Source organism: Gobius niger (genome assembly GCF_951799975.1).
Source record: "Gobius niger genome assembly, chromosome: 11".
Taxonomy (NCBI): Eukaryota; Metazoa; Chordata; class Actinopteri; order Gobiiformes; family Gobiidae; genus Gobius; species Gobius niger.
Window position 1 is genome coordinate 19,413,564 of NC_136862.1, and position 14,319 is coordinate 19,427,882.

Here is a 14,319-nt window from a genome sequence, read left to right on the forward strand (position 1 = left end):
TACAATTGTTTTTCAAAAATAACGTTACTCTTACTTGATTAGATATTTTGGCTCCTCTGTCTCCCAGTGAACAACACAGACAGTGGATAAAGTGTCTGGCCTGAGGACTTACATGTTTAGCCAACGCACAATGCACCCAAGTATTTTTAATTGTATTGTATGGTTTCATCTTATTTGGGCTATAGCCTGTACTACGTATAAAATGCCTTATTACATTTTACACAATCTTTCACTAGAGGGCGCCGCAGCGTTTCCTTGTGCCTTCTCTCGCGCGTGTGCGCAGGGTGTGCAGCACCAGAGAAAACTATGATGCCAGGTGTCGGCTGCTGCATCAGCACCGCTCCTCCTCCTCCTCCTCCTCCCTCTCTGTCTGTCCGCAGCATCTCTCTCTCTCTTTCTCCCTCTCTCTCTCTCTCTCCTCTCCCTCCGCGTCTCATCATTCTCACCACGGCCACATCCACCGCCAGAGCCGCGTGGGGACGTGGAGTGAACCAGTGAATCCGCGCCTGCTAACGCCATAGGTACGTCGTTGTTTTTTGCATCTTTGAAGATTGACTAATTGAAAAGTAGCGCATTTTGTTATTCTTTTCGAAATTAACGCCATAATTAGCGTTTTTGGCCAGACACATGGCTTTTGTTGTTGTTGACGCTCTTCTCACATTGCAATCTATATATTTTATACATTGCCAAATTAAATGCATGCTTTTGCAAGACTGTAAGAACTAAGGCCATGAGCTTGAGGAGGTAGGTGGATGGAAAGCAGGTTGCAGTAAGATTGATGTAGGCAGCGGGTCAAGTCTCAATGGGAAATGCTAATGATCAGGACATAGATTATGTAGGCTTAGACCTGAACCGAGCATGATCCACTGCGCTCAAAAGGTTACCAAGAAGATGACGTTGCGCGCGCGTAAAAGTTACATGTAAACAAGAGCTATTACTTTCGCGTTATGTTTTAAGTTCAGAGTATGTTTACCTGTGTTCGTTGCTCACGGTGTGACTAACCTACACTGTTTCTAAAAGCGCAGCCATTTTGTACCAACTTGTTTAAACACACTTTTTTAATTCCTTTAGATGTGAACTCATGTGACATCACGTTTCTAGTTCAAGCACACAAAGGCCCATTAGTTGCGTGCGTGTGCGGCCTGTCACATGTCCTTTGCCTAACCTTTCACGCCGCTCTGGGGACTGACAAGCAGAACGGGGAGGAAAGAAGGTGTGGATCAAATATAGCTGAGAACATAGAGGGCATATCAGGGCTGTCTCCTGGGCTGATTGATTGGTGTCTGGTGAGCATGTCGCCCTTGGAGCTGTGGCTTCAAACCTTTGTTTCCCTGTTTAGATAAGGTTTTTTGCAAGGGTAGCTGGTTGAGCAGATTGTCAATGTTAGAACTGTGCTTGTTCCTCTTATACACCTCTGAAGTGTCTGCAAGCCTTTGTGTATGGATGTGCAAATTGGTGAAGCATTATCTGTTGGGAACTGTTCACACCTCTCAATAATATAGATGCCTTTGTTGCTCACAGAACTTCTCGTTTGTGAGCTATTCTGTTTTCCATCAATCTCACAAAAAGCAATACCAAACTGTGGCATGTGAACAACTGTTTGTACGTGGCCTTCTTTTTATGAGAGGTACAGTGGGGAAAAAAGTATTTGGTCAGTTTCACATAGACATTCTATTGGATTTTGGCCAAATACTGTATTTTTTTCCCCACTGTATGTTCATTTGTTTTTATTTTTATTTAGAGATGCTTCACTTCATAGTCCACTTAAGGTCTGTTTCGACCCTCTTTTCGATCCGGTCATTCCTGATTTGAGATTGACTACGCCTGGTGATCCAATATTTTGAAAGGTGGCACTTCAGTGTGAAAAGTCTGAGCACCACTTAACACACGAGAAATGCTACTCTCTGAGTCTGTAAAACGCATGTACAAAATCAAACCTCTGCATAAAAGTGAAATTTCTCGTTCCCCTTTTATTGATCCAGTCCATTCTGGTAATCCCTCCCATGTTAATGCAAAGGCGGACACTGCATCACCGTGACACTGGGGGAGTTGGCCTTGGCTTGTGCTACGGCTGCTGTTGTAGATGCTGATGCATGTGTGATTGATTCATTATATCTGACCTCTGCAAAGTCTGGACAGCGATCAATGGAGCGGTAAAACCACTTGCAGTGTGCCGTGGGTAGGCTGCCCGCGTGTGTGCATCCCTGTGTGTATTTGTGTGTGTTTTTGCGCAGGTGGAATAGTTTGTCACAAAGCCCAGGAGTGTGCCACATCCGAATGACCTTCAAGGCGGTTCACTAGGACACTACAGAGGCAAAAGTAGAGGAGGAAGGTGCAAAAAGTGTGTCAAGTTTATTCATCACATACAAATAGGATGCAGTACTGCAGAGAGGGTTTAGTAAATTGTTTTTTGTTTTTTGCATTTCGCAACTTTTAATACATCTTTCTATATCATGCTGCACTATTTTTAGACACTGAATGAAACACACTTCATCAGTAGACTAGTAGACTTTCTCAGTACATTTTGATTATGTATAATTTCTGGCTCGTGGCTCACTTAGCATGTTTTCAAATTTTGCCTGTTTTAGTGCATTCTGTATTTATAGCTTTTCTTACAAATCCGATTCGCAGCTTTGTCCGTATGCCACACCAAATGTTTACTGTGTTAAGGGCCACAACGTTAATAATTGGGGTCGCTCATTTGGCTGGCTCGTTGTGTGATTAGGGCTGATTAGAAACTATAAATAGACTTCTTTGGCGTGGGCCGGTGCATATGTGAGAATTCAGGGGAAGAAAGTGTCATGGAAACACACTCCTGCCTTTGTCTGGAAGGTGGCAGCGAGCTGTAGTTGTAGCTCCGCCCCCTTGCAGTCCGAGCCAGGATTACAGGGGCTACAGACAGGCGTGCACAATTGGCCACATGGCTTTTATGTTAACTGAAGATCCAGTTTAGAAAAAATCCAGTGCACCTTTGTATTCTTGGGAGACGAGTGTACAGTAGTTGTATGCAAAATCTATCTTCTACGTCCCTTCATTCTTAAAGGCCTTTTCTACAAATGTAAAACAAACACAGAGGCTTTAGTAGTTAAGTTATCTTTTCTGTACTGGGTCCACCTAGTCCCAGGCAGTATTATGATTAAAATAAAGATCCCATGTCTTTCAAAACAGGCCTCCATGGAGAAAAGATTATTTGTGTCCTTGTTTACCTGAAGAAGTGCAGTTTGTGGGCTTTGATTCGCAACCATTCAAATTGCTTTATTGATTTGACTGTGATTAATGCTGTGCCCTAAAATACTGCTGCTGTTAATGTGTTCTTTTGTAATGATCAGACACTGTCAATAAGATGCGAACTTCCATCCATCCATCAATTTTCTTCTGCTTTATCTGGGGAGGCAGCAGTCAGAGCAGAGATGCCCTATTCCTAAGATATTAACTTGACATACATAATGTCGTCCTATTTTTTTTTACATTAACAACAGAAACAAACAGCTATAAATATCTTGTACAGTATACATATTTTTAACCACGTTCGCTGCTAATTTATTCCTTTGTAGTTGCATTATCTAACAAGTTTCCTTCTGGCTTCATTGCACAATTGGGATACCAAAGATTCAGCGAAGAAGATCAAATGGTCTAAAAATATCGCACTTGTTTGTGTATTTCTATTTGCATTACTCTGCATATTTATTATTACTAGACTACTTTGAGGCAGATACTGAAGTGCACTCCACCCAGCCACAAGTTCTCTCCTCAACTTGTCAGGAAAGGCCACAGAAACACTGACTAAGCCTGAGTCATCAATATTTAATGCATCTACACATTGTTCTTTCTTGTTCACAAAAATAGTAGCACCCAGTACAGTCGGTGCGTGTCGTATCCCCGAGCAACAGCATCTGTGCAGCTAAAAGCTTCCTGTCTTAAATTCCCCAAAGGAGATCTCCGTCCCATCCCACATAGTCTCTTTGAGGTTTCCACATGATCATGGCTTCCCCAAAGCATTTGAATAATGTTTTTGCTGTGCGCCAAGGCTGAATAATATTTGGAAAGAAGTGCAATTTTTTACTTTTTCATTTTTGTTTGTTTCACTCTAATAATTGACTTTTGACCTGGAAAAAATATATGTAGCAACAGCTATTCCGGCGTATATAATCACCGTGGCAACAATGTAGATGGGTTCATGTCATTCTGTATTGGAAAAAAATATTTTAAAGTATTGTGGGACAAGTTGTAATTAATGTGCCTTTTTATTTAAAGCAGTAGTAACTTGTTTACCTCAATAAATCTTTCCGTAGTCCTTCTGGGGGTAATACAAGTGTGTTCGATGCCTACAGGTCGGAGGCCCCACGAAGAAGAAGCTAACAGGCTAACAGGCAAAGCTAACTGCAGGCTAGCACCACATTAACAGTATTTACAGCTAAATTTGAGTGAAAAAAAATATCTCCATTGTGTAGTTGGATGTACAATATCCCTCTCTCCCTTTGTTTCTTCTGTCAGCGTAGTATTTACTCTCATGGACAGTTAATAAGTAAAAAAACGCAACATGCTACCACACCTGCAGTGGCGCTTATGGCCTCTAGGGGCACGAGTTACTTAGTACTGCTTAAAAAAACTACAAATAATAATAATAATAATATAATGTGTAAAAACACAATTTTGGCCAACATGAGCAAAAAATAAATAACAAATGTGCCTGGATTTGCAATGTAAACATTCCATCAGGAATAACAAATGAACCTGCCTAAATAGCATCACCCCATACACCTGCTTCATTTCCCTCCTCCTTTCACCTCTGACTGGCCCTTCCCCCTTTGCCCCTTGAGGTTTCTGTGTTTTACATTACACATGCATAGCCCTCCACATTTCAATACTAACAAGAATCCTATGCATTCCTCCTCACCGCACTTAGCATTTCTCCTCAGCATCATTTGTTTCCATTTCCTGAAATAATAAAAAAAAAGAAGAAAAAAAAAAAGAAGAATATATTAAACAAATGACTCAGCCCTTTGCCAGTTCTTTGTCTCAGCTCACACACCATCTTTGCCTCACGGGCCACTCTGTCTAGCGCCAAAAGATCCTTTTTTTAAAAGTCATGCCTCATCCTCTTTCTTTGTCCCTCTCTTCAGTAGTTCTTCCCCGCCGGCCATGCAAGAGTTAACCCTCTCTATGCGACAGGAGGAGTGAGGGTGTTGTGGGTGGAGGGGCTTCGCTAATAACAGTGCACCAGCAGCTACCACCAGGCAACCAGTAAACGTGGACAGAGAGAGACGGGCAGGCCGCTCTCCCCTCATCCGTGACGCTCCTGTCTGGATGCTGTCGCTGTAAGGCAGAGGGAAAAGCTCATAAACAAGCAGTAAATAGCCCCAGCTCATTGTCTCGATCTACTCCCCCAGACTGCAGCAGACACAACGCTAATGTCTTTTGTTGTGATCCGAACTTATCACACTCTTCATTTCCTCTGCACATTTGTCTTCCGCCCAATCTTGGCGGCAATCCAGATGAACCTCCTGTAAATTGATTAAATAAAGACAAAGGCAGGGAAATAACAGCAATATTTCGCCGAAGCAATAGTTTTTCCCTTTGTGTCTGCATACATACTACGAATACAATTATGGCTGGATGGTTTTGTGTAGGTGGAATACATAGCTATACATTGATTTCACTTCATGTGTCATGGGTTCATTGTGAAATATTTGTTTTGTTTTTCAGAAAAAAATTATCTTTTTAGCTTGCAAGATAAAATGAAATGTTGAATGAGTTCACGGTACGATTATGGGGTTACAACAAACCAGTCTTTGTTTTGCGCTAGTGGCAAAGAATGCTGCATTAAAAAGGGCAAAGACAAAGCTATGCCATGTTTCTTTCACCTTTAGAGGTGTATGAATTGCAGAAAAAGCTTACATAGAAAAAGAATGAAATGTTGGTCTCACACCACAAATGCGAGAAAGATGCTTTTTCCTTATATAGCCCATTGCAATTGTGGTGCGGATTTGTTGATGGACAAATTCAAGTGTGTGCACAAGCCGAGATGAATCCTATTATACTGATGCTGTGACATCTTGACAATTTCATAGCTCTCTTGCTCACAATATAAAAGTTATTAGGTTTTATTGGCCGTGATCAGATTTTTCCCATCCTCTTTATTCGTTTAGCTTTGACCACTGGCTCTGACCTGAAATCCAGTTGAAATCCTGTTACAGTCTCCCGCGTATGGCATTAAATGGGTCCCATGGGGTCCGAAAAGCCTCCGCCACCAGAGTGGATGGAGGAATGGGGAAAGAGACAGGCGCTGATTTGGACAGATGTACTCCGCTGACGTGCTGCCTGTACTGGACTGAGACAGATCACCTCGGCCTGCTTTCATTAACGCCATTATTCACTGGAGACTAGAGTAAGATAAGGAAATAGTGGAAAATGTATGCTAATAAGTCAAAAACATCCCTTTTAAATCTATAATGTGTGATGTTGTCTGATTGACGGTGTATGCGAAGAAACATTTTGAACTAAAATAGTACATTTTGGGAGGCAGTAACTGATGTACGTGCTATATTTTTGCTGCAGAGACGTGGAGATTGTTGCCGCGTCTCTTGCCGTGAAGCCGAGATAATCGGTGCATATCATCAAGCAACAGTAAAGCAATTCACGGGTGCTATTTTGGGGATAAAGTTTCCTAATGCGCCTCAGCGGAAATCCCTTTGGTGTGCATCATTTTTAGTTCAAACGCTGCCGTTTTAGTGATTTGTCACCACCGCTGTCGCTTTTATTTTGTCCTAGGATAGAGGAGCTTATTGCAATGCTATTTCTGATTCCTTTGTACAAGCGTCAATGAGGGGAGGAGGAAAACCTTTGAGTCGGGCTTGTTGCCACAGAAGGATTTCTATGCTTGCAGAGTGGCTGGCATTTTTGTCACACAGAAATTGTGTGTCCGAATACATATTTGATTTAATTATTTATTCAGACATTACATTTGCTCGGGCATTACAGGTTTTTTGTTGTTGTTGTTGTTTCACTGTTTTAATGCTTAATTGTTGTTTGTTGTGATATTAGGCTACTCAAAACAAACTTGATCTTTTGCTGTGTTGAACTTTAAAGCAGTACTAAGTAACGTGTTTACCTTAATAAATACTTTCCATAGTCCCTCTGGGGGTAATACAAGTGTTATTGGGATGATTGGGGGGTCTTTCATCTCTCCTTGGTGTCTCTGGCAAGAAAACCACAATTAAAACTTTGCTGCCTCCGGGTCGGAGTCACCAATATACACTAATGGAAGACGCCAACAGGCTAACGGGCAAAGCTAACTGCGGGCCAGCACCACTTAAACAATATTTACAGCTAAATTTGAGTGAAAAAAATTATCTCCATTGTCTAGTTGTTGTCTAGGATGTACAATATCCCTCTCTCCCTTTTCTGTCAGCGTAGTATTTACTCTCACGGACAATTAATGAGTAAAAAAACGCAACATGCTACGACACCTGCTGTGGAGCTTATGGCTTCTAGGGGTAGGATTTACTTAGTACTGCTTTACAATGATTAAAGGGACTATAACTAATTTTGAACCTTTTTAGTCAAAATGTGACGAAATTGTTTTTTTTACGTCACGGCCGGCCTTCAATATGTGGCGACAAAGGTAAACCCCTTTTTCGTCACATATTGACTATTTGGATTCACCATACACAACATCAACAAATAAAAAATATGGTGCAAACTTCAAGCATCAGGCTGATTTTTTTTCTTACAAATGTCTACTTTTACAACATACTTTTATGGGGCAAAAAAAATCAGGTATCGGGTCCTTTAATTGTCACTTGCTAGCCAAAGAGGAATGAAACCTTGTCTCATAATAAAAAAGCAGTTAATTAATCTTTGAATCAGGAGCTGACAAGTTCACCATATCTACACTGGCCCACTCTGAGAGCTCTGAAGCATACAAGGGCATGCACAAGGATGATGCCATTAGAGATGAATTACATGTGCACAGAGACATAGCATGCAGTTTCAACTTTTAGCAATAGCCGCAGCGAAGCCTTTAATATAAAGTCCAACATGAAACCTAATTATATCATGCCAACGCTCAGGAGTCATAAATTATGGTTAGCTAGGTAGGTCCAGTCTGTCCATTTGCATTGCTTTCTATTTCAGTGTGTGCTGGAATCCCTCTCTTTGGGGGTGGATGAAAGACAAGTCAAGTCAAGGCAATGTGCGAATGTGTACGTATGAAATCCCCTGGGAACTCTGTATGCCATAAAACCTGTCTGCTATCAGCGTGCGGGGAGGAGGGGGAATGAAGTAAAGTGCCAAAGACAAATGGCCGCTGTAATGGCCACATGTGCAGCAGCAGCAGCCGCGACAACAAAGACATGCAGAGAGGTGGTTATGCATGTGTTGAATTTGTTGAAACAATGGCTCTATACATGCACAAGTACAGTAGACGTATGCCTTATCAAATGTGGACATGTGTTTGTGGAAACTCAAGCTGCTGCACTGGCGTGTGAACCACCAAGTGAGGACATGCTGGATTGTTGTGCACAGAGAATGGACTCACTTTTATTTGATTTTTTGTCATGTAAAATAAGCCGCCAATAATCACAGACCATATGTCGTTAAATTTAATTCCTACCTCAATTATGAGGTTGAGGGGGGAAAAAACAAGTGGGGCTCACCTATGACTGAGCTTAATCCAGTATTCCTTAGACAATACTGCAGTCGGAGTACATTAGTTTAGTCCATATTATGCAAATGAGGTGGATCTGGTTGGATTTGCTGTAATTATTTTAGTCTGTTTCCCTTTGTGGCCCAGTTTCCCACACTGCAGCAGAGTATAGTTTCTTTCAATTAGGATTTAAATATTGCAACAGATTGGATTGGCCGTATGTGTACGAAAAACATTCTGTATTTTTTTCCCTTTTTGCTTCATATTGTCCATATGCAGCATGGCAATCTATTTCACAATGTGCTGTAATGTAATGTCATGTCGATTTGCTATGTTGAATAGGTCTGCACATTTAATGGCAAACAAATCAAAATCACATTTTAATGGTCGCATATAGCAAATCTCAATTATTTCTTTATTCGATATGTTATCTAAAAACAGCAACAAAAAAGTCTTCACAAGGTTTAATCATGTAAAATAAATAAATATGTTCAGCAGTAGTGTTTCAGTTCTAGCTGATATACAGCGGGAACCATGGACTGGTGCACTTCACAAAATAGATGACATCCTGAAGAAAGAACACTATGTGGAAATACTGGAGCAACATCTCAAGACATCAGCCAGGAAGTTAAAGCTTGGGCGCAGATGGGTCTTCCAAATGGACAATGACAGAAAGCCAAACTTTCTGGTTACAAAGTGTTTTAAGGATATCAAAGTCAATGTTTTCACAATCCAGTTGAAAATGTATTGGCAGAGCTGAAAAGCCGTGTGCACGCAAGGTGGCCAACGAATGTGGCTAAGTTACACCAGTTCTGTTTGCTTGTGGAAGTATATCCAAAACGCTAGACCCAAGCTATACAGTTTAAAGGCAATTCTACCAAATATTAATGAAATGTATGTCAACTTTTGGTTTTTTTCAAAGTAATAAACAATTGTGTAGAAAATTCTATCTCTCATTCTACTCGAATTTGACACATAGAAATAATGAAAAAAAATCCTGGTTTCATGTCAGACATTGAGAAAAAAGTGCAAATGTGTCTTTTTATAAAGTGTATGTAAACACATGGTTCCCGCTGTACTAGATGCAAAAGAGAGGTTTGTCTTAATCAACGTTAGAATAATTATAAAACTATAATAGCTATTGTCTAAAAAATATGCAAATAGTTAAGTTACTAACTGATTGTAAAAAATGCTTTACATACGGCATTATACATTTCCATAATTAGTGCCACTCATTTCCTCCTATTCATCTCCATGTGTCTTGCCTGTGTCTGTCTTCCTCCTGCGCCCACTCACGCCGCAGCCTCCTGTCATTCACAGCGGACGTCGACAAGAGCTCTTCTCCCGGGCTACAGCTTTGAGAGGGTTGTGTCTAGATAATTGCGGCTCTTGATAAGTTTGATGCACACAAAAAATCCATGCTTATTTAAATCTCATCCAACGCCTTTTTGCTTTCACCGAGCCACCTATCAGGGATATGATTGCTTTTAGATATCTTCAAAGTGTCTTATGTGGAAAACCCTGGCTTTGACAAGGCTATTTCTAGCACCTCATTATTCACGATTAGATGTGTATTCCCTTAGAAAATCACACCACACATGTTATTTTATGGATGTGAGGAAGAGGATACAGAACTATGTGAAGCACAATTGATTGTAAAAGCCTGACAAGCCCCTTCACAACAACCTGTCCAGCTGACCTTTTTCGAACGTCAGGGGGTGTGTATTTTATCGCAAAGGTTATAGGATCACCATGACAACAGAAGCCGCAATGTTTATAAAAAAAAAAGATTCAACGTTGGAAATTAAACATAGTTCGCCTTTAATGTTGTGATTAGCCAACAGCGCCCATGAGTAACTGCATAAACAATAGAGCTATAGAAATGTAACGGCAAATTACTGCATTATTCGGTGATGCAATGTCCTTATATTGATTAAAACAAAATGACTTTCTCTAGTATGCATCTAGCCTGGCCTTAGCCATCCGTAAACTTTGCGGGTTGTAGTTTGGCAATGGTGGCGGATATGAAAGAAATGGAAGCTCTTCAATCCGGCTCCCTAATATCCAGAAATTAAAATTGAAGCCTTGGAATGTGCAAGGAGGTCTATGAATGCTCCAAGGGTTATGATAGAGTTATGATCCAATCGTTTCAAAGGAGTTCACCCCTCCCACCTGATAACGGAGCTCAATTGAGAAGTTCCAGACCCTTGTATGAAACGTACGAGGGTATGGTAAAACCAGGCTAGTATGCATCTAACCTAATCAATAAACAATTCTAGCAACACGAGTTCCCTGAAACCAATAAAAAAATCTACTGTGATGACATTGTTTGTTAAGATCATCCTCATGAAGGTTGAATTTGAAAGGAAACTGTCATCAATCACTTGTCAACTTTGACATTTGACTCATTTGTCATTTTACACGGTGCTAACCATTTATGCCATAACACAATATCCTTTGCTTGTGGCTGCGAAATGTAAATGACCTCATTACCGCATGTTTAGTGGTTTGGCAGGTCTCATAATGAGAAGCCCATTAGCATATACGCATTTAGATAATTATGGACTCTGGACTTTGATGCCACACTACACGTATTATCAATACTGCATGGTCATCAGCACTACTTTTATATGGTGGTACCGTCACATGTGAACTGATGAATCTTCCTTCCAAAGATAATGACAGGTCCCTTTTCTCCATGTAATTAATGCAGAAATGATTGAGTGGCGCGTAATCACTTAGTGTCAAGTGTCTAATTGAAATGTCCTTGTTCTTTGGACATGGCTGCACTTATATCCAATAACATGAATCATGGTTTAACTTTTCAACAGAGGTAGAGGTACAGGACCAACTATGCGTATTTTGTAGTGCACCGTAGGCCTGTCACGATAACAAATTTGAAGTTCGATATATTGAGACAGGAAAGTATCACGATAAACGATATAATTGACTCTATCAATACTAGATATACTGTCAACTCTCAGGCATAAAAATAACAGTAAAACTTTGTTCTAAAACTGCATCATCATATCCTAAAACCCCACACAAGCTGCAATAAACATGAAATATAATGTAACTCAATTTGCTTCAGTTAAAAATGTAAGTTTCGCAAAGAAATATAACGGGGAAATGCTAATAAATGTACAGATGATAAATATCGAGCCCAAAAATAAATCGTTTATCTGTGTATGTCCTAGGTCACCGGGGCTTCTTTCAATCTTTTAAAAGGATTTAATTTTTAAAGGATTTAATGGTGTTTTATTATTTCTTATTTTGAATTATTTATATTCCAACACTTGTGCAAAATAATGTTGCCTTTTCCCTTCTTCTTCTCCCACTTGGCTACACCCTCCTCCAGCACCTTCATAACAAAGCTAAGCAGGTTTGTCACCACTGTAAGGCACTGCCGCAGGAGAGTAAACCTGTCAAGAGTTTCTTTCTAAAAGCTTTCCCAAAATGAGGCCGATTTCCATGTATATTTTATCTTCTCTATATTCTCACCCGCTCACTTTCTCTTCAGCTTTTGCCTGTGTGGCTCCTTCCCTCAAATTGGTTATGGCTTGCTCTTATAGTGTGATGTGACGTGCAGCTTATTCTAGTGGCGCTGCAGTGGTGGAGTTTGGCGCTTGGCTGCCCAGGACTGCTTCCATCAGCAAAAGTCCTGGCTCTATATCACCGCTGTAATGGATCTGCCACAGTGTCTCTCTCTGTGAATTCTGTCTCCTTCACTTTCCTCACAATGACTCTTCCTCCAAAGTCTGTTTAAATATAGTCTGACACCACTCTAATTAGCTGATTGTGTGTGCAGTTGCATAAGGTAAATATTGGCACAGCTGACTGTTTATTGTATATCTGTCATTGCACTTGTGTTATTGTTTGAAGCAATGACTGGAAAGCAGTGCTTTATTTGACCACTGAAATCATCGTGTGACCCAGCTCTGGCCATTGGGGTGGGTTTCATATTTTAAACGACACAGTTTTTTGTGCATCAGCTCTAACAAGTGGAAAAGACTCATAGCCGGACTGCCCGCACAGGCTTCTCAGGAGGAGATTGAGCAGCCATGTTAATTTCACAGACCATTCAGGATCAGTACAATGACAGGGGCTGATGTCTATTTATGAAATCTATGATTTTAACCTAAGTTCCTTGTGCTGCAAGTTTGGGAAGAAATCTAATTGTGATTTTTCTGACAAGTATTGTATTGTAAATGTGATTAGATTAGATTAGTAGAAATAGTAGACTGCTTATGTTCAAACATAAATATGAATACTGGATGTATTACAAGAACCATGTAGAACATGTCCAGGGATCTAAACCAAAGTTTTAGCCGCTGTACAACCACATGTAGACAGATTATTGTTGATTGCAAAGGATATTGTACGTACTAAATAAATGCAGTCTTTGCAGTTTGCTCATTGTAACACCTCAAGGTTTGAATTGATTGTAATTAACTGCACAATCCTACCAGATGCCCTTCCTTTCAACCTCCTTCATTTATGCAAGCTTGGTAGGTACTGTGTATACAGTACTCACAACATTCAATTGAGAATCAATCAACAAGTAGTGTTGCAAATATTAGTACTATTTGAACTACATGAATGATAAATAGCCTTTACACATGATAGCAGTTTTAGGATTAGAGCTGTAGGAATAAAACCGTGAAAGTTGAAGGTGATTGAGAAAAATTGTTAACTTGAGTTAGGTAGAAGCAAACCTCAGCTGTTCATTGCAAGACAGTTAAGATGTGAACCAGGGAATCCAAACGCTGTGATTATTTAGTCTTTGACTTCCTTATTCGCGCTGGAGGAAAAGGCGCTATATTTTGATACACAACGGCGCACATGATCTGTTTTTCGTTTCTACAAGAAAATAAAACATGTCTATTTCAGTACAAAAAGAAAGCCAGTGCCATGTTTTAATGCTACATGGTATTATATGCTGTTTTCTTCTGGCATAAAGAACAATGTTTCAGGGGTAAAATGCGTTTTGTCCATAAGGCACATTCATTTGCTGCAGGAGGTTCACCTCGGGTTTACGAGTTGCTTTCCCTTGGTAACCTTTTCTAATCGCAGCATGATTGTGAGTGGGCATGGGGCTATAAAGGGCCTCTTCTGGGGGGCAGCTGAGGGCGGCAGCAGTTGTTTAGTACCATACGGGGGAAGCGAGACATTTAAAGTGACACAGATCGTAATACACCGGCAATCATGAGCCGCGAGAGGGTAGTTGGAGCTTCGGTGTGTGGGCGCGGTAATTATTAAAAGTCTTTATCCTTGGATAATACCACATGAAAAAAGCAGGAAACAAAATGTCTTATTCTGACTGATTAAGACTTGTTTAGACCGAGCAGTGTGGGAGTGGTTGGGGGTTGGGACAGACAGGCAGTAAACCAATGATTAAAAGCCCCTTTTAAATTAGGTTTATGTCTCAGTCCTCCTTAGATTAGCTTTAGTTAGTTACAACGGATTAAAACTACTGAGTTGAAATCAGTGGGGGCACAATGACATTCTGGTTAATGGAGATTGTGGATTAGACACACGGATTGTCCAACTACAATATTCTTCGAGTCGTGCCTTGGTCACGATTTTGATTCATCCCGATTCATGTGCACTTATATGTTTACCATCACTTTAGGAAATAACAAATGCTGTCTGCTTCCTCTACTTCATTGTGA

At 40.5% G+C, this 14,319-nt stretch overlaps 1 protein-coding gene across 2 annotated transcripts in view; it reads left to right on the forward strand.

Moving 5' to 3' along the window:
• Window positions 1–404: 404 nt before the first annotated feature.
• mtus2a (microtubule associated tumor suppressor candidate 2a) overlaps window positions 405–14,319 on the forward strand; it is a 51,076-nt gene continuing 37,161 nt past the window's right edge. For both annotated transcript variants that reach the window (XM_079565529.1, XM_079565530.1), the window contains exon 1: window positions 405–521. The gene's annotated coding sequence lies outside the window, so the exon portion shown is untranslated. The remainder of the gene's footprint in view (window positions 522–14,319) is intronic.